Here is a 21,368-nt window from a genome sequence, read left to right as displayed (position 1 = left end):
GTGTACCGACTAATGTACCATTCTGAATCATTGTACAAGCTTACAAAATGATCATGGTCGGTACCATCATAGATTAAGGGGCTTCTGTGAGTATCCTTTCCTCAACTGCTTGGGAAGCGCTTGGTTCGCCATCACTTCTGCCTGAGATGAGAAATCTGACAGGCTTCGACAAAGAAACCAATCGACCGTTAGGGATCCTCCCCAATGTGCCCATAACGTTGAGAAGGAAAACCATTTACATGAACGTAATGGTAGTCCAAGGACCTCTAGATTATAATCTACTCCTTGGGCGCGACTATGTTTATAGCATGGGAGCCATTGTCTCCTCACTCTTTAGAGTAATGTGTTTTCCGCATGAAGGCAGAGTGGTCAATCTTGTAGACCAGCTTTTGTTCCCCGGCTCACACATAGCTAATAGTCAAATGCCATCCCTAAATGGTCTTTTCATGCAAGGAATGTCTCATCAATCTCTAGTCCGTCCACCTGAAGAGCGCGAGTGATTCGGGAGGACATGACTGAAACCCAGGGGGCATGCACCCTGGTCTGTTTCAGCAGGAAAACCTTGGGTATAGGGTAAATTTCCACGAAAGATTTAAGACTGGTCTGACACCCATCCGTGTAGGAAGAGGGAGTTAGACCGGGATAAGATTTTTCGTCAAGGTTAGGTGATTGGAGCCTTTGTCCAGATGGACTAAGCCGAGGAAGTGTTTCTGTCTGCTGTGCGGATGGAAACTATCTTGCGAATATACGAACTTCTAAATGGTAACCTGGGAACTTTACTTCACTATACCTGGGGGCATGCAAACCTTTTTTCCTGAAAGTAAAGAGCGGCCATTTATTTTCTTAGTTTGTAGTTTCTCAACCCTTTAAACTCATAGGATTGGTCGTTCCTAGCTTGCATAATTAAAGGATCTGGAGCAAAGTTTCAAATGGTGCAAGCTCCTTAAAAATTGAACCTATCGATGAGACATCCTTATTATACAACTAGCACGAGCAGTTTTTATGCAAAGTTCAAGCTCGTAAAAAATTAAACCTTAGCAATGAGCAAGCGTTCCCCCAGAGTTTAATCTCATTAAAAAATGAACCAATTTCCAGTAAATAACCATTGTGAATGCATTATCATCAGCTTTTTGAGCCCTGGTCGTGTTCTTACCATCACCTCCACTCTGTTTTAGCCGATCATTCACCTCCATTTGATTGTTTACCCCTTTTGAGAAACAGCTGGGAAGAGTGATCTTGTTAGCCATCCTTGTGACACTGCCATGAATGGAAGATTCCAAACCGTACCTGGAATCAATTGCTACCTGAAATTATCACTCGTTCCTCAAAACACGAGTCTCCTTTAATCTCTTTTCGTCTGACTTGTAAAATATGAAAAGATTGCTGAGTGATTGGCCTCTCCTACTCGTTAAAGCGACCGAAAGTGCTATCCCTCCTCTAGATTTTAATCTTTTTGGACCTGAGGGATTATTACACAAAAAGATCGAGCGCTTGTTTTGTTCGGCTCATTAAAATTACTGAAAATTCATCCCTTTCGTATTATTTTATACTTTTTCGGACTTAAGGGATTATATGATGAAAAAGGATTATTGAAGTTTCCTTTATGTCCCTTTCAGACTCTCTAAAACTGAAAACGACCGAGTTATCTTTGTCATTAAACTTGTTAAAACCAAATAGCGACAAACTTGTCCATATAGACAAGAACGAGTTTCACTGTCACTAGGCTCGTTAAAACATAGCGACAGGTTTGCCCAAAGGGAAAATTATAGAACAAGCATATGTTATCCTCCTCAAGCTTGACAAAAATAAAGAGGTACTGGTCAGAAATGACTGGGAAAAAATTGGGAAGAAAACTTGAAGAAACTTTATTGGTAGCAAGTCGCTCTTCAACATGACACTTTCACTCCGCATTCGAGTCGGGTTGGGTTATTCCGTTCACCAGTCATATCACCATTGGTCCATCACACCATCCATATTTGGGGTTAATGCTACCAATCCATGTCAGTGTTGCCGATATGTTCAAGAGAAGTCGCTCAGAGAATTCACTTGTGTCTCATCCGCTGCAATACATTCACGCTCCATTCTTTCATGACCGCCACCCTGAACCTTGTATCATCAGATCATTTTCACCTCCAAAAATCATTTACTCTGTTCCATGTCGTAGATGTGGGATTCATTAAGGCCTTCCTATGACGGGTCACTTCTTGTCGACATCAGCTCATTATCCAAGAGGTCGACTTAGGAACAACCCTTTCAGTACTTTGAAGCTTGCATGCCTCAATGGCAAGTTTCTCACTTCCGGCAACATGTTTACATCAATGGCCTTCAACCGAAAGATTTTGCATGGTGTTCAACACCAAGTCCATTTTCACACCACGCGAATTGTACTGTAGTACCTTGAGGGTCATCATCATTATCAGTGATTCCTCTCGCGCCTGTTAACGACTTACATCGTTGGCTGGTAATCAGGTGATGTCTTTCCATGTTCGACTCCAGAACATCTTTCACATGGATCGACTTGTACTCGGAGTGAAGATTGGACGAGCTTGAAGACCCTGGATCTAGTTTCATCCATATGGGCTGCGATATATTCAGGAAAATAAAGACATCAAATGTACATTGTTGCTGCACAGATGATCATCTGAATCAAAGGATGATGACTCTATCAGAATCATCAGTCTGCCACACAGACGACTGTCTGTCTCATGTACATGAAAATGAATTTATAAAGCTGAGCATGGGAATGCCCGCCTCAGCTAGATCATGAAAAATATTATGAAGATAATGTTTTGTATTGTATCTTATTACAGGTCGCCTTCCAACTCGAAAAAACTTCGGATCCTCATGATAAAGCATTTCACCCGACATCAAAATATTAAAGACCTCATGCTTTAGGGGGCAACTATTATAGACATTTTTGGGCACTGCAACCCCAACCATACATGTCCATAAACCAAGGGCTCCTAAGTCCCTAAAATTGTTGTTTCATACCCTAAAGGAACAAGGTCAACTGATTACATCATCTCCCAGAAGTTCTCCACAGAAAATTGCTCAGAACTGGTCAAAGCTGGACCATACAGACTGCCCAGTGCAGAGGGTGCGATGCATCCCACCTGCTCAGTGAAAAAGGGTGCGATGCATACTGAAAATCCCTTTTGTAGGGTGCGATGGATGAGAGTATACAAATGGCAGAGACAGTTTGCAAGGTGGATCGTCATGGAATCTTCCAGAAACTTCCCTTGTGACACTTGCCTCCCTGAATTTGCCCAGGGATGAGTAAGAGATCATCAATCTCCAAGTGGAATCAAGAACTATCAGAGAGAGGACACTAATGAAAATCCCAGAAGCTGACTCACCCCCCTGCAATCATCTATATATAGATCCCTCATCCCAGAGATCCAGAGGCTGGAATTTTGTATCTTGTAAGGAAGTGTTGTTGGTTTCTTGGTGGAGTATCATAGTGTTTGGTGATCTAAGATTTTCATGAGGTGAAAGAAGGCCTTTCATGCTGGAGGATGACACTGGGTCAGAACAATTGGTTGTAATCCTCTTTGCTATTCTTGATATTAATAAATCTATTCAGGTTTTCCTCCACATTCTTGTATTTTTGATGATATATGCATTTGTGTGGTCAATATATATCTGGTCCTATATTGTTTATGATTGTAGATCTCTGTTCTTTGATAGTATTATGTTGCTTTGATTCCACAGGTGCTCTTTGAAGCTGGGTAGACGAAGGACAAGAGGCAAGGATCTATCAGAAGGGAGAGGAACCGAGCAAGGAACCAAGCGCAAGACTGAGGTTGGTGTCCTTCATTCCCCTCTTATCTACTTCTCATAAAGGAAAACGAAAGTAGTTTTAGTTTGTTTGTTTCTAAGATAGCTTCCAGTCTTAGTGGGACTAGCAGCTCCGAGTGGACACTAGATTTCCCGATAACACTCATCCACCCAACCAAGTGGGGATATGTCAATTGTTTATACATGTCAAAAACAAGAAACATTACATCATCCATCCCATGCATAGTGAGGTTACAAATTAGGTCCTTTTCATGACCGTTACATTAAAAGATATACATGACATATGTAACAGAGACCAAATATATTAAACAAGATCATGATAGTCATCAGCAACTATCATTAGTAGCATCTATCAATCGACATCCAGACCAGCAATCATGTTCTCCCCTTGAACCTATTCCACCTGAAACAAAATCTGCACCGAGATCTTCTAAGATAATGCCAACAATATGCATTATTAGAAGCATATGCTCCCCCTGAAACTGTGTGAAATGTTCACTATTGATCAAAAAACTATAACCATCATCAAGGAGAGCAGATAATTCACTGAACCATATCAGACCCCTTTCTCTTGAGTCTAGCCCACTGCTTTTCCTCAAACCAACATATACGTGACTATACCCATAGAAACTGGCATATATATGCGACTATGCTTCATGAAACTTGCGTATAACAACCTTTCTCTGAAGAAGATAGGATTTAACAACAGGATAATGCAGAAACTACTTCCATCTTTTGTCTGAGATATTCAAATGTCTCTCTGGGCAGTGGTTTAGTGAATATATCAGCAACCTATTCTTTGGATGGAACATACTCTAATTTGACCTTTTGTTCAAGCACTTTTTCACGTAGAAAATGATATTTGATGGGTATGTGCTTGGTCTTGGAGTGCATGACTGGATTCTTTGAAATACTGATGGCACTTGTATTATCACATAGAATGGAGATGCGTGGAGTACATGTGATCTGAATGTCTTGCAAGGTTTGCATCATCCAAAGTAGTTGTGTGCAGCAAGATGCAGCAGCCACGTATTCTACTTTAGTTTTAGATAATGCAATTGAACTTTGTTTCTTACTGAACCAGGACACTAACTTGGAACCCATATAGAATGCACCACCACCAATTTTTTTTTGTCATCAACACTTCCTGCCAAATCTACATATGTATATGCATGAAGTGTAAGATCTGTATCTCTAGGATACCATAAACCAAAGTTCTGTGTTCCTTGAAGATATTTGAAAATCATTTTTACTTCCTGAAGGTGTGTTTCATTAGGATTTTCTTGGAATCTTCCAACTATTCCCACTGCATGCAGGATGTCCGGTCAGGTACCTGTTAGACAAAGAAAACTGCCAATCATGGATCTATAAGTTGGTTGATGTACTGTTATTGATTCATCATTTGAGCTAAGACTACATCCTGTTACCATTGGGGTACATACTAGTTTAGAATCTTCCATGCCGCACTTTTTCAGAATATGTTTGAGATATTTGGTTTGTGAGAGAAAAATACCATCTTTATTTTGCTGAACTTGTAGACCAAGAAAGTAGGTGAGCTCACCAAGAAAGGACATTTCAAATTCTTGCTGCATTACTGAGGCAAAATTTTGACTCTTGGATTCTTCATTGCTACCAAAGATGATATCATCAACATAAACAACAATTATTAGCAATTTATCAGTGTTCATCTTTGTATATAGATTGCTATCTGCTGACCCCTTTGAAAAACCTTGTTGGTGGGGATATTTGTTAAGATGGTAATACCATGCTCTTGGAGCCTGTTTTAGACCATAGAGAGCTTTTCTGAGTTTGCATACAAGTTTTGCATCATTTCCAAGAATGAATCCTTCTGGTTGTTCAATATAGACATCTTCTTCTAAGTCTCCATTAAGAAAGACAGATTTTACATCCATTTGGTATACTTTGAATTTCTGAAAACTAGAGAGAGCAAGAAACATTCTTATGGCTTCAAGTATAGAAATAGGTGCAAAAGTTTCTTCGAAATATATACCTTCTTGTTGAGCATATCGTTTGCAAACACATCTGGCCTTGTTTCTAATAACTTCTCCATTTTCGTTCAGCTTGTTTTTGAATATCCATTTAGTTCCTATGATATTCTTATCATGAGGTCTAGGAACTAACTCCAAAGTATTATTCTTTTCAATTTTCTCAAGTTCTTCATTCATGGCATTGACCCAACATTCATCTCTGCATGCTTCATTTACATTTTGAGGTTCAGTGGAAGATAGTAATGCTAGATAGCTTGAGGTTTCGGCAATAGTTCTTGTCTGCACACCTGCCCCTTTTTCCCCCAAAATTTGAGTTTCTGGCTGATTTTTCTGAACATATCTAGACGGAGTCTTTTCTTCTATCATTATCTCTTCTTCTAGTGCTTTATTGGTTTCGTCTTCAGAATTAGTGTGATTTGATGTGGGAAAATGATCCTCATCTTCTTCATTGTTGTTATAGACATTTTTGTGCCTTACAACATTGAGCATGAAATGTCCATAATCTAAGGGATCCAAAGTCCCTAAACATGTTGTTCCTACCCCTAGAGGAACAAGGCTAACAAAACACAGCAATTCACAGAAGTTCTCCACCTGAAACTGCTCAAAAACAAGTCAATTCAGGATCATGTCAACTGCTCCATTGACCATCTGCGCTGAATGTCAGTGGCTCCACTGTCTACCTGCGTTGAATGCCAACTCCAACACTAGCTACCTGCGCTGAGCGAGTTTGGACATGTGGCAGACTCATTCCTCAAGGTGTCAGAAGCCAGGAATCTTCCAAAATGACACTTGCCTCAGGGAATTCGACTGGTGATGAGTAAGAGGTTCCAAATCTCCAAGTGGAAGCAAGAACCTCCAAGTGGACTCAAGAACTGAGAGAGGGAGAGGACACTAGTCAGATCTCAAGCTGACTCATCCTCTCTCCAAACATCTATATATGGATCTCTCCTCCATGAGATCTAGAGGCGGGAATTTTGTTATTGCAAAGAATTGCTGTTGGTTTGAGACTGGAACTATTGGGGGCTTAATGCTTTGAAGGGGCTGAAGATAGGAATTCCATTTGCTGGGAAGGAGATGCTGGATTGGAGCCCTCTGGGTTGTATCTCTTCCTGAACCTTGTTATTCATCAATAAAGCTATCTTGGTTTCTCCTATATGCTGATGTTTTCTTGATGTATGATTGCATTAGTGTATTTGATTTGTTTCTAATCCTGAATCATTTATGAATATGTATATTTTCCTTTGTGTTGTGTTCTTCTCTTGTCGCAAGTAGCTGTTCTCTTGTCGCAAGTAGCTGTTCTCTTGTGATCTCGCAGAAATCAAGTAGCTGTTCTCTTGGGCGAGCGAGGAGGCAAGTAGCTGTGAACACCCAAAGGGAAGAGGATCTGGATCGAGGGACAAACGGAAGACACCGGTAAGTCTATTGATCTCTCTTCTTTCACATTTCATAAAGGAAGAAACCAGTATAGCTGTACTCGTTTGTTGCTAAGGCACTGTCACACCTTAGGTGGATAGGATCGTCTTGCATAGGCATTTTTCCCCACAACAAATTGGCGACTCCACTGGGGAAGATTTGTTTAGTCATTTTGTTTGTGTTTCTATCATTTGTTTGCATCATAGACTTGACAGCAACAGTCGAACTGCATCTTTCCCGGATGCAAAGTAGAAAGTTGCTGCTTTTATCCAATTGCTGGACTTGTCTATGATCTAAAAAATGGATTCACAAATGATTTGATGATCCTTGTGATAGATCTTAGTAGCTTTCAAAGCATCCCTTTAGTTATACCTTGCTTGTGTTTCTGATTTGGCCTGAAACTGTTGATTTTTGAGCAATTTGTGACCCAGAACCCAGGAGAAACGAGAGTTTCTCCTTCAGCGCAACTGCTGTGAAGGCAGTCTGCATTTCAATGCAGGTCCCGTGAAGGTTACCTGCGCTGAATGTCAAATCCTCAGTGTTGAGGTTGCGCTGAACCAGTTTGGCCTTGTGCAGCTGGGGTTCTCTGCTTTCTGTTGCCCTGTTTTGATCTCTGTTTTTTGCAGCCTTTAACCAGCATAGGTACCAGTCTGATAACTCCTTTTCTTTGCTTACATTCCGCCTCCTTTTGTACAAAAAGACTGTGAGTGTTTTTATGTGTTTGTGGCATCATTTACAGTTTTCCTTTGCATGAGTGAAATAGTCATCTTGTAGCCTTTGATTCAGATCTGATTGGTTGTGATCTTAGAAGAGAGTTCATTGGCTGTTTGCAGATTGATTATACATTTACTTTTGCTTATTGGTTTGAATTTGTCTCTTTTAAGTGTCAAAACAAGTCTTTATTTCGAAAATCGTTAAGTGTTGTAATCTCTTCTATCTTCTCTGATTTCGAAAAAGTGAACTTGTTTGTATTGATCATTTAAAAGCAAATTCAAAGTTGTACAAAAAGCTTTCTTTGTAGGCATCAATACTAAGAAAGCGGAAAACAAACACCTGCATTGTGCATTTTGCATTTGATAGTTTGCATGTTGGATTTAGGAAAAGTGCATTAGAGTGTGCTGATTGCTCTTTGAGAAAAGATGGTGTCTTTCTTTTCCCTTAGTAGCTAGGATTTTCAAAGTTGAAAAGATATAAAGCTTGCTTATCATCTTTAGACTGCATTTAGGAATTTGTATCATACATCTCGTGGTGAACCTTGAAAGGCAAACTTTAAAAAGATCAACCTAAAATAAATTGAATGAACTTAACAACGCTTTGTAACATAACGCACAACATAGAGGTCTAGGCTAGAGACGTGTTCTGGCGTCGTTAAGCCTAGTGACTGTCGATCTCGTGGAAGGTGGGTGATTCCTCCTGAGGGACGATAGCACTAGTACGGATTGTGCTCCCACGTACCGTGGTGTATATATTGGGAGACCCCTATAGGCATATATCCTTTATCCTTAGGAAGCCGTGTCGGCCGCCCTACTGATCGCAATGTAGTGAACACAACATTCACGAAGATCGACCGCCCGTACCTTAAAAAGTATTCTGCGGTTTTGCGAAAAGTTTGGCACACCCTCTACCTAGAACTCCAGAGCAGTTCCTTTTGGCCTTTTTCAGACTCTATAACAGAAAAAGTCCATTCGAGCATTTGTCACTTCGGGCTCGTTAAAACATCGAAGGAGACTAGAGTCATCTTTAGCTTTTTCTCAACTCTTTAAAAGTGAAAAAGCAAGTTGTGTCTAAAGCGTCTAATAAAATTCATTCAATTCGGAAACACCAATTTCCCCTTTTGTATTTTGGTTGATCGAGTAATCCGCAATCGTGGAAGAAAGTCAATTGAAACCCCGTCGTTCGCGGAGGCTTACGAGTCAACCGTCTTTGTCTTCGGAATCGAAAACAGTACGGACAAAGCGAACTCGTTTAACCGGTTCAAAATCTCCTATCAAAGTTAGAACAAGTGTTCCGACAACATCTGAGATTCCAGTTACTCCAAACATTTTTGGAAACCCTGCCTCTATAGAAGAAGTTCAACAGCCACAGAGGGACAGTAACACTGATCCTAGTCTGGGGGCAAATACTTGTGCTACTGAGCCAGTTCCATCTGTAACCGGTTCAGAGAGTCTTTCTCCTCAAACAACTGTCGCTGTCGATTCAACCCCTTCTTCGGCACCAGAAATATTTTACGGACCTGACGGTCTTCCTCTTCCACCGGGTTTGATTGCGATAGAGGAAATTGCAGAGGACCCGCAAGCAAGTACTCAAACCCATTTTGGAGTCGGGGTCACTCTATTTCCTTCATCAGAAGTTAATCCACCACAAGTGGAAGTTCCTGTAGAATCGCTAGGCAATCTATTGGATAGACTCAAAATGTCTGAACAACCGTCAACATCGAGGACTGTGTCGAACGACACAGCGACAACAGAAGCCCCTGCTGTCACCCCGACAATGTTTGTCGGCATACCATCTGTCCCGACTAGCTCGCAACAACTAGAAGGAGTCCACCAAGGGACTATTTCGACAGTGTGGTCTGTTCCAGTTTGTTCATCCGGAATAATATCCGGCAACTCTTATGTTGAGACTCGCCAGATTGATCCATTTGGAGGTCAATTTGGGTAATCCAGTCCCCAAGGACAAACAATCCCCTTGAGTTCTGGATTGCTACCGTATGGGGGGCAATATGCCCTTTCACTACCCCCTCCGGGAGGGTACCCATACGGGAGTTCACAACAGTATTCAGGTTATACTGGAATTACATCAAGTGGTTGGGTACCTATGCTACCTCAACAACCAAGGGTTGTATATTCTATGCAAGAGTGTGTACCTGTGACAAACATCCCGACCACACCGGCTATTGTAACAGTGTCACAAGTTCAAGCGATGCTTGTCGTATGTCAGCCTCAGATTTCTCAGGTTGTAATGCAACAGCCCCTTGACCCTGGGTCACAACCGCAATCGCCAACTGGTGGGGCGACACAGGTCCAAACGGGTACAATTACCCCACACCTTGGTCCAACAGTTAGTATAGCACAACAGAACATGGCTTCACAACCGTGGCTGGTGCAATACCAACAACCACAATTCCAACAAGTGTACCAAGGTTCTGAGCAGCAGATCTTTGCGAACAGTGGACAACCGTATATTCAAAACGGTCAAAACCAACCACTTTACAGTGGTCAAGTCCACCAACCGTATCAGTCATACCAACATCAACTACATTATGCTGGTATGCAAAGGCCCACTGCTCAAGCGATTCCATCGTACCCTGGGTATGCTTCACCTAACCTGAATCAACAGTTACCATTCGTGGCAACTTTAGAGTTACCCGATTTACACCGGCTAACCAACGATCCGATTGCTTATGCCCCTTGGTGGCCAACGATTCCTCACAAACTTCCATCTGACATTCCTAAATTCAATGGAAATCCAGGTGAAGACCCATCGAATCATGTGATGACTTTTCATCTGTGGTGTTCCTCAAACACCTTAAATGATGATTCGATAAGGCTTTGCCTTTTCCAAAGGACGTTAACGGGTCCAGCGGCAAAATGGTATATTGAGTTACCTAGAGCCTCGTTCGACAATTTTAGCTCTCTAGCCACGACTTTCTTAACCCATTTTCAATTACCAATAAGGTATGAAATGGGAACCGAAATCTTAACCAACTTCAAGCAGACAACTGCCACTCATATATCCGATCATATACATGAGTGGCGTCATCGTCGTAGGATGGTGAAAACATACGTTCCCGATCAGCTATTAGTTGAATGGTTTATAAAGTCGTTACTTCCTGCTATAACAGAAGATGTGGCAAAGGGGGGAGTCGTAACAGAGGAGCAAGTTATTGCTCGTGCACAATATCTAGACTTAGTTTATACTCAGTCTGGCACGCTCTACGACAAAATACCTGACGCCCCTAGACCGGAATTTTCAATTCCTCCTCCTCCTAAATCCAATAGTGACTCTCATGCCGGCGATGGTGTGATTGGCACGGCAAACGCGAAATCGACAAAGGCTTCGTCTAAAAAAGCCCGTAAGAATTCGGATCAAAATGCAAAAGAAGAAATTCTTGCTTCGGAAGTAAATGCCGTATCAGCAGATAAGGGCAAAGAAACCAATCAACCAGGAAGCAAGAAGAAGCAAAACAAAGGGAAGAAGAAGAAACAGGGTGAGTCATCTCCCGGAAAGACTTCTTCAAACCCTCCTGGAAATAGGAAATATCCATGTCTAATATGTGATGAGGAGGATCATCCGACAGGAAATTGTCCGTACAAAGCTGAGTTAAAAAGATTCTTTAAGAGTCCCAAAAATCCAGCTGTGTTAACTGATCCATTTCCTAATCCAGGTCAAAATCTGGTTGATAGTGGAAATGCTTCCCCATCGCAAGTACTTATGTTGTCGGTTTCAAAACAGCAGAATGATGCTTTGATTTCGACAAGGAACAAAGATTACGGGAATCCGCAGTTGTCGAACGACAAAGGTAAAGATCAACCAAGTAGTTCGACAACAACTTCGACAGAAGTTGTACCACCCATCATTCCTGAATTAACAATAAAACTGCCAAAGGGAGTAGTACACAAGTCGACATTTAATCCTTGCGCCAGAGTGGCGCAGCATTATAACATAATGGAAGATTTGGCCCAATCGCCATCCGCTATGTCGACTCTTGAAGTACTACAAAATTGCCCATCCCAAAGGTAGGCTTTGTTATTAGCTATTGGTGGAGTTGATCCCAAGGATTCCAATCTTGTATCCTTTAATCACAAAGGATACGATCCTCAGTTACCAGCTCAACTAGCTTTCCTTATTCAAGTGAAAGCCCTCAACAAAACTGTTCACCGAACAATTATTGATGAGGGGGCATCTACATGTATCATGTCAATGAGTTGCTGGAAGACTTTAGGATCTCCGACCTTGTCGCGATCTTCGACGACATTAAAAGCATTCGACGGAAGGACATATACCCCGTTGGGTATCCTTAATAACTTGAAAGTTGAACTAGGAGGAAAAACAGTAGAAATAGATGTCGAAGTCATCGATGGGAATCTTGACTACAACATCCTACTGGGAAGACCATGGATATATGCCATGGTAGCTGTTGTGTCGACTTATTTTAGGAAGATCGCATTCCCGTTTGAAGGAGGGATTACGATCGTCGACCAACAAGACTTCCTCCCTAATGGTTCACAAGTTACAGGAAGCATTCCCATGATCCATGGAAGCAACCATTCGCTTCAAGACATCGGAGTAGGCCTACTGAAAGACCCCACATTAATGGGAACTTTCGCACTTCCACCTCCATTCTATATAGGGGAAGTAGCAATGGTAAGAACCTGCAACATGATATCTTCCACGAAGATCTCAGAAGACGATGTCGACATGGATCATGCAATGGTTTTACCCCCAAGCCCTATAGAAATATTGTAGCAATCAATGTTTCGGGCATGGGAGGCGAACCCAAATCAACGCTCATCAAGCGTTTGGGTAGATAGGTCTAGAGAATATGGTACCCCATTAGATCCTTGGTCGAAAGTGCATGGGACTGACGAAGGTATAATCAAAAGTGGATGTGAAATCTTTTCATTTATGGATGGATTTTCCGGGTATAATCAAATAAATATCCGCCCACAGGACCAGTCAAAGACTGCATTTATTTGTCCATGGGGCACATTCGCTTATCGAAAATTACCCTTTGGTTTAAAGAACGCAGGGGTGACATTTCAAAGGGCAATGAATTATGCCTTCCATGACATCAAGAACATCGTTCAACCATATCTCGACGACCTTCCGGCTCATTCGCGAAAGCGGACTGATCATCCGCAGCATTTAAAAGCGATATTTCTACGTTGTCGACACTACAAGATAAGACTCAATCCGCACAAATGTGTGTTTTGCGTCGGTTCTGGTCGTTTACTTGGCTTTGTAGTCTCTAAGGATGGGATTCGTCTCGATCCTTGCAAGGTTTAGGCAATCATTAATTTGCCTCCACCTTCAAATTTGCTTCAGATTCAGAAAATCCAAGGGAAAGCAAACTTTTTAAGGAGGTTCATTCCAAATTACGCAGAACTTGCTAAAGGTTATACTCGTCTTTTGAAAAAGGAGGTACCTTTTGTCTGGGATCAGGTGGCGCAAGCTTCCTTTGATGCTCTGAAAGATTCTCTAGTAAAAGCATCATTAATGTATGCCCCGGACTATCAAAGAGATTTTAACCTGTATCTTGCTGCAGCGGATACGACCATTGCGATGGTTTTAGTTCAAGAAGTCGACGGAATTGAACATCCTATATATTATTTAAGTAAAAACTTAAATGATACAGAAAGTAAATATTCTTATGTGGAAAAACTAGCGCTTGCAGCTGTTCAAGCGATTCAAAGGTTTAGACATTATGTCCTCTTTCGGAAAACTACCATTTTATCAGATTGCAACCCCATGACTTATATACTGTCGCGACAGTTGCTGGGGGGCAAATATTCAAAATGGATAGTGACCCTTCAAGAGTTTGATCTGGAATTTGTAAAATCCAAATCAAAGAAACCCCTAGTTTTCGCAGAATTATTGTGCAATCTCCCATCGTCGTCCAACGATGAAACCTCCGAAGAGTCAATCGTGGACGAAAGTTTGTTTCTGATATCTGCAAGCGATGAGTGGTATGGATATATAATAATATATCTCCAAACCCAAAAATTCAGGCCTGACACCTCTCACTCAGAACAAAAATGTATACGATACCAAGCGAAAGACTACATGATCGTCGGTGATACGCTTTACCGTCGTGGTATCGATACAATTCTGAGGAGGTGTCTCACCCATGAAGAGGCCGAAAAAGCCCTGAATGAGTGTCATTCAGGCGCGTGTGGGGGGCATCAATCTGGATATGCTACAGCACAGAAAATCTTACGAGCAGGATATTTCTGGCCAACCATGTTCAAAGATTGCATAACCGCAGTTAGAAGTTGCCATGCTTGTCAAATTTTCGATAGCAAAACCAGAAGACCACCCGCACCTTTACAGCCAATAGTTGCTGTTGGGCCTTTCGCCAAGTGGGGCATCGATTTCATGCAATGTAACCCCACCTCGACCGGGGGGCATGGGTATATTATAGTCGCCGTTGACTATTTTACCAAATGGGCCGAGGCGATGCCTACATTGGATAACACTGGTGAAACAGCTGCCCTTTTCTTTTTCAATCATGTAGTCGCCAGGTTCGGCGTACCACAGGCCATAGTTACAGATCATGGATCGCATTTTCGCAATCACATGATGGTTGAATTAGCTGCCAAGCTAGGGCTATCTCATGACAGCTCTACCCCGTATTATCCGCAAGCTAACGGACAAGTTGAAGCAATCAACAAGGTCCTGAAGCGTATGTTGCAAAGGATGATCGGGGTTCACAAAAGAAGGTGGCACCTAATCCTGTACTCAGCCTTGTGGGCTTACCGAACATCGGTAAAGAACGCGACCGGGTTCACACCTTTCCAACTGGTGTATGGCCTGGAAGCAGTCTTGCCAATCCAGTGCGAAATTTCGTCGCTTAAACTCGCAATTGATCTCCTCCTCGGAACTTCGGAAGAAGAGGCTCGTTTCTTGGAATTAATCCAATTGGATGAAACCCGTCGTGATGCCGCTTTGGCTAACGAAGCCCATAAGAAACGAGTCAAGGCGCAGTTCGACAAAAATGTCAAACCCCGTGTCTTCTCAGAAGGTGACTTGGTCTTGCTTTATGACCAAGAATCCGATAAATTGGGAGCAGGTAAATTTAATTCCTTATGGATGGGCCCCTATATTGTTAAACGAGTGTTAGCAAAAGGAGCCTACGAGTTAATGGATTATGACGGAATTCCACTGGCGCAACCCCGTAATGGGTTGTACCTCAAGCGTTACTATGCTTAAATAGTAACCTGTATGCTTTTGTTGTATTTTGTTTTCGCTGAGGTGTTTGTTTTGGTCGAGTGATCCACCTTTTTATATTTATTGCAGATGTCAAACCTTCTGGAGACATGTGTTGGATATGCCGACGGAGCGAGTCGTAGTTCGCGGAACCTGTCCTCCGCAGCCTGGGCCATTTTTGATCCAAGCGGCGAGTTAGTAAGTTTCAGAGGTGTGTGTATTGGGCAATCAACGAATAACATCGCTGAGTATAGCGCGTTGATAGAACTACTCTCTGATGCCATCACCCGTGGTATACGCCGACTAGTCGTCAGGCTAGACTCACAGCTCGTAATACTACAACTCAATGGTATATATTCCGTTCGCAATCCAGCTATTTATCGCATGTTCCTAAGGGTTAAGATTTTGGAAAGACAATTTGATTCAATTCAATACCTGCATATTTCCAGAAACTTAAACACATTAACCGACTCATTAGCAAACTATGTGTTAGATAGACATTTGCGACATTTATAAAAAGAGACACATCATCAATGATTGTACATATGGATCATATAACTCAACCAGAATAAAACTCGAAAATCAAAAATATATATAAGCTGTTTATCGTTCATACATAATGTTCTGTAACCAAGACAAAATCGGTCATATGACCCAAAAACTCAAAAATGCTAGGGGGCATCCTAGCCTAGTGATGCTCATGATAGCACGTCACGGCCTGTGCAATCATGCGCAAGAGACGAGTCCATCGTCTAGGCACGCCAGTAGTATGCCGCTGCAACTGCAAAGGTAACTCATCAATCCTCACATCGGGAATGCTGAGAGTAAGGCTCTCAACCTGCTCCTGCACAGCTGTAAGAGTCTCTGCCACATCAAGGTCGCGGAGAATAACCCTCCCAGTAGTCTCCCCTGCTGGGGCAGCAACTGGCACTTTCGGACGAACTACTGGATGAACAGGACCAACATCTGCATGCACACATGAGTTTGATTAAAGTCTTGATAGAATAAAGTGCAAGGACATTATAAATAAGAACAGTAAACAGTAATATGGTCAAAGATTTTACCAATAGCGCCCCACTGTTCGCCATTCGGTAACACCAAATCCGGATCACCTCGGAAATCCATGCCAACATATGGGTACTCGGAATAGACCATCTCCTGGCGCTCGAACCACCTGAAGAAGGTATCAGTGAAAGTAATCTGAGATTGACCAGCATGCCTAGACATGTGGTCAACCCATCTCTGCATGCGTGGCTCGGTAGGAGAAGGCAGGTCGAGTGCAATATACTGAGGCTGCATCAGTGGTATTTTCTCCAAGGCAAAGGCAGTCAAAACAGAATCAAATCCAAAGTTCTTCAGCTTCTCGTCCTTTACCTTGGTCAATTGATTTTTCATCTGAACAAGTACTGCATCACACCAGTTGAATACTTTCGGTTGGAGACACTCCAAGGCGTGCTGCACATAGGACCTGTTGGCAACATGTAGAGATGCGCTACCGGCCATCCTACCAATAGTATACAGAATGGACCTGAGAGACCTGTCAGTAATCTCACGGATAACAACCTTGCCGTCTCTGCTAGGCTGGGACCCCTCCCTGCAATACTGGCGGACGTAATCTCTCACGGAGTCATTCCCTCTAGCCGAACCTGACAAAGAAATGGGGGCACCCCGCCTTGACAACCCAGTCAAGAAGTAAATGTCCACTATGGTCAAGGGGATGGATTTTCCCCTAATCTGGAATACTTGGTTGATGGGATCCCAAGCATCAAGCATATACTGCAGTAAAGAGATCTGTGCTCTCATGCTAGAGATACGGAAAAACTTCAGCAGGCCACAGTTCCGCAGCGCGTTCACCGTGACAGGGTCATGGAGAGCAATCATATCTTCTTCTTCATGTTCTCGTTCTCGCCATGTAAGGGACATTTTGCTCAAAGATCCCTGCAAAACAAACAAGAGAAAGAGTAAGTTCCTGGATTTGATGAAAAACTGGCAAAATTTCATCAAAAACTGTGCAATAGAACTGCTTTCCTTTGATCAACGCAAGTGGCTAGTGTCCTACCTGCGTTGAAGGTCAAACTGCCTTAAGGCAGCTTGACATTCAACGCAGGTTTCGAATGGACTGCCTGCGCTGATGTCAGAGCGCCCTAGCAAAACCCCAGGGACTCATGGGGGCAGGAAAATAGGCACAGAATGAAAAAAGGAAACCATTAAAAGAAAGAGCTAGAGTTTAGCTCCTACCTGGTCCAGACGGCGCCGAAAATCGTCCGCAGAATCTCCTGGAATCAGCTGGTGTAAATCAAGGGGGAAGAGGCACCTCCAGAGCTCACACAAACCAAGTTCGAATGAAATGGTAAAATGAGAGGTAAAAACACATTTTAATTGCTTTTTACGTAGTTCAAAGCTAAATATTAGGGTTATAATCTCATTTTCATGCAAATGTTATTCATTTCTAACTAATTTGATGCAGCAATTGAGAATACAGTACTATCCTTGAAAAGAGAAAAGCTAGTTATGGTAAAAAATCAAAATTTGACTATATAATCGAGCAGTTTTAGCATAAAGTTCATGCTCGTTAAAAAATAAACGCAAGATCCGAGCAGTTTTAGCACATAGTTCATGCTCGTTAAAAAATAAACATAAGATTGAGCAGTGTTTTGGCGCATTCAAGCTCATTAAAAAATGAACCTATTCCGGTAAATAACCATTGTGTATGTAACCTTATCTACCATAAAAGCCTTGGTCGTGTTTGCACCGTCACCTCCACTTTTCATTTGGCCGATCGTTCACCTCCATATGATTGTTTACCCATTTTGAGGAACAGCTGCGAAGAGTGATTTCACCTAACCATCCTTGTGACACTGCCATGATTGGAAAATTCCAACCTGTACCTGGAATCAGCTGCTAACGCTGTTCATCACTCGTTCCTCAAAAGACGAGTCTTCTTTAAGCTCTTTTCAACTGACTCGTAAAATATGAAAAGATTGCCGAGTTTTGGTCTTCCAGCTCGTTAAAGCGACCGGAAGAGCTATCCCTCCTCTAGATTTTAATCTTTTTGGACCTGAGGGATTATTGCACAAAAAGATCGAGCGCTTGTTTTGTTCGGCTCGTTAAAACTATCGAAAACTCATCCCTTCCGTATTGTTTTATACTTTTTCGGACTTAAGGGATTAGATGACGAAAAAGGAATTTTGGAGTTGACTTTATGTATCTTTTCAGACTCTCTAAAAATGAAAAGGACCGAGTTATCCTTGTCGTTAGACTCGTTAAAATCATTAAATAGCGACAAACTTGTCTTTAGACGAGAACGAGTTTCACTATCGCTAGGCTCGTTAAAACATAGCGATGGGCTTGCCCGAAGGGCAGGTTATAGAACAAGCATATGTTATCCTCCTCAAGCTTGACAAAAATAAAGAGGTACTGGTCAGCAATGACTGGGGAAAAATTGGGAGAAACTAAAGAAAACTTTGATGGTAGCAAGTCGCTCTTGAACATGACACTTTTCCTCCGTACCACAATCGGGTTGGGTTGTTTCATTCACCGGTCACATCCATGGTCTCGCCATACCATCCATATTTGGGGTAATGCTACCGATCCATCGTATCTGTGTCGCCATATGTTCAAGAGAAGTCGTTCAGAAACAGTCAACCGGGTCCCATCCACTGCCATACATTATCCTTCATCCATTCATGACCGCCACCCTGAATCATATGTCACAGATCGTTTTCACCTCCATTAAAATCATTAGCTCCGTTCCATGTCACTGATGTGGGATTCATTAAGGCCCTCCTATGACGGATCGCTTCTTATCGACATCAGCTCGTTATCCAAGAAGTTGATCTAGGAACAACCCCTCCAGTACTTTGAAGCTTGCATGCCACAATGGCAAGTTTCTCACTTCCGGCGACAGGTATACATCAATGACCTTCGACCGAAAGATTTTGCGTGGTGTTCGACGCCAAGTCATTTATTCACACCACGTGAATTGTACTGCAGTACCTTGAGGGTCATTATCATTATCGGTGATTCCTCTCGCGCTTGTTAACGATTTACATCATTGACCGGTAATCAAGCGAGGTCTTTCCATGTTCGACTCCAGAACAATTCTCACGTGGATCGACTTGTACTTAGAGTGAAGATCGAATGAGTTTGAAGACCCCGGATCTAGTTTCATCCATCCGGGCTGCGATATATATTGAGGAAAGATGAAGACATTGACATGTACATCATTGCAGCAGATAATCATCCTACGCAAAGGATGATAATTTCATCAATTATCAGACTATCATCAGACGATTGTCTGTTCTATGTACAGAAAAATGTATTTATAAAGCTGAGCATGGGAATGCCCACCTCAGCTAGATCATGAAAGCAGTATGAAAAATAATGTATTGTATTACAGGTCTCCTCCCAGCATTGGATGAACTTCGGATCCCCCTGATAAAGCATTTCACCCGATAAACAGCCTCATACTTTAGGGGGCAACTGTTATAGACATTTTTGTGCCTTACAGCATTGAGCATGAAATGTCCATAATCTAAGGGATCCAAAGTCCCTAAACATGTTGTTCCTACCCCTAGAGGAACAAGGCTAACAAACCACAGCAATTCACAGAAGTTCTCCACCTGAAACTGCTCAAAAACAAGTCAATTCAGGATCATGTCAACTGCTCCATTGACCATCTGCGTTGAATGTCAGTGGCTCCACTGTCTACCTGCGTTGAATGTCAACTCCAGCACTAGCTACCTGTGCTGAGCGAGTTTGGACATGTGGCAGACTCATTCCTCAAGGTGTCAGAAGCCAGGAAGCTTCCAAAATGACACTTGCCTCAGGGAATTCGACTGGTGATGAGTAAGAGGTTCCAAATCTCCAAGTGGAAGCAAGAACCTCCAAGTGGACTCAAGAACTAAGAGAGGGAGCTTACACTAGTCAGATCTCAAGCTTACTCATCCTCTCTCCAAACATCTATATATGGATCTCTCCTCCATGAGATCTAGAGGCGGGAATTTTGTTATTGCAAAGAATTGCTGTTGGTTTGAGACTGGAACTATTGGGTGCTTAATGCTTTGAAGGGGCTGAAGATAGGAATTCCATTTGCTGGGAAGGAGATGCTAGATTGGAGCCCTCTGGGTTGTATCTCTTCCTGAACCTTGTTATTCATCAATAAAGCTATCTTGGTTTCTCCTATATGCTGATGTTTTCTTGATGTATGATTGCATTAGTGTATTTTATTTGTTTCTAATCCTGAATCATTTATGAATATGTATATTTGCCTTTGTGTTGTGTTCTTCTCTTGTCGCAAGTAGCTGTTCTCTTGTGATCTCGCAGAAATCAAGTAGCTGTTCTCTTGGGCGAGCGAGGAGGCAAGTAGCTGTGAACACCCAAAGGGAAGAGGATCTGGATCGAGGGACAAATGGAAGACACCGGTAAGTCTATTGATCTCTCTTCTTTCACATTTCATAAAGGAAGAAACCAGTATAGCTGTACTCGTTTGTTGCTAAGGCACTGTCACACCTTAGGTGGATAGGATCGTCCTGCATAGGCATTTTTCCCCACAACAATTGTCATGATCTTCAGTTTTTATCTGTTTTGGATTTTTGCATGTTTCATCAACTACAACATCAATACTTTCAATAATTTTCCTAAGTCTTTTGTTATAACATTTATATCCTTTACTTTGGGAAGAGTAGCCAAGAAGAATGCCTTCATCTGCTCTAGGTTCAAACTTACCAAGCCTTTCATCAGTCCTTTTGATGTAACATTTGCTTCCAAAAACTTTGAAGTACTTTACCGTAGGAGTTTTACCATACCAAAGTTCATGTGGAGTTTGAGTGTTGTTTACCCAAACATTTACTTGGTTGAGAATAGTGACGGCGGTGAATGCAACTTCACCCCTGAAGGTTGTAGGAGTTCTAGATTCATCTATCATAGCACGAGCCATTTTTTGAATAGTTTTGTTCATCCGTTCTACCACTTCATTTTGCTAAGGAGTCCTTGTGGTGGATAACTGCCTTTTTATTCCATGTTGTTCACAGATGTCAAAGAATTCATCCGAGGTAAGTTCCCCTCCTCGATCAAACCTGAGGCATTTTATTTTGTGATCTGATTCATTTTCAACCAAAGCTTTGAAGGCTTTGAACTTTTCAAATGCTTCATCTTTATGCTTTAGAAGACCTATCCAACACATTCTAGAAAAATCATCAATGAACAATATAAAGTATT

Source organism: Pinus tabuliformis, chromosome X (assembly GCF_031772625.1).
Source record: "Pinus tabuliformis cultivar Carrire ecotype Pingquan chromosome X, CPIR1, whole genome shotgun sequence".
Classification (NCBI taxonomy): Eukaryota; Viridiplantae; Streptophyta; class Pinopsida; order Pinales; family Pinaceae; genus Pinus; species Pinus tabuliformis.
Note: the sequence above shows the minus strand (reverse complement) of the source record.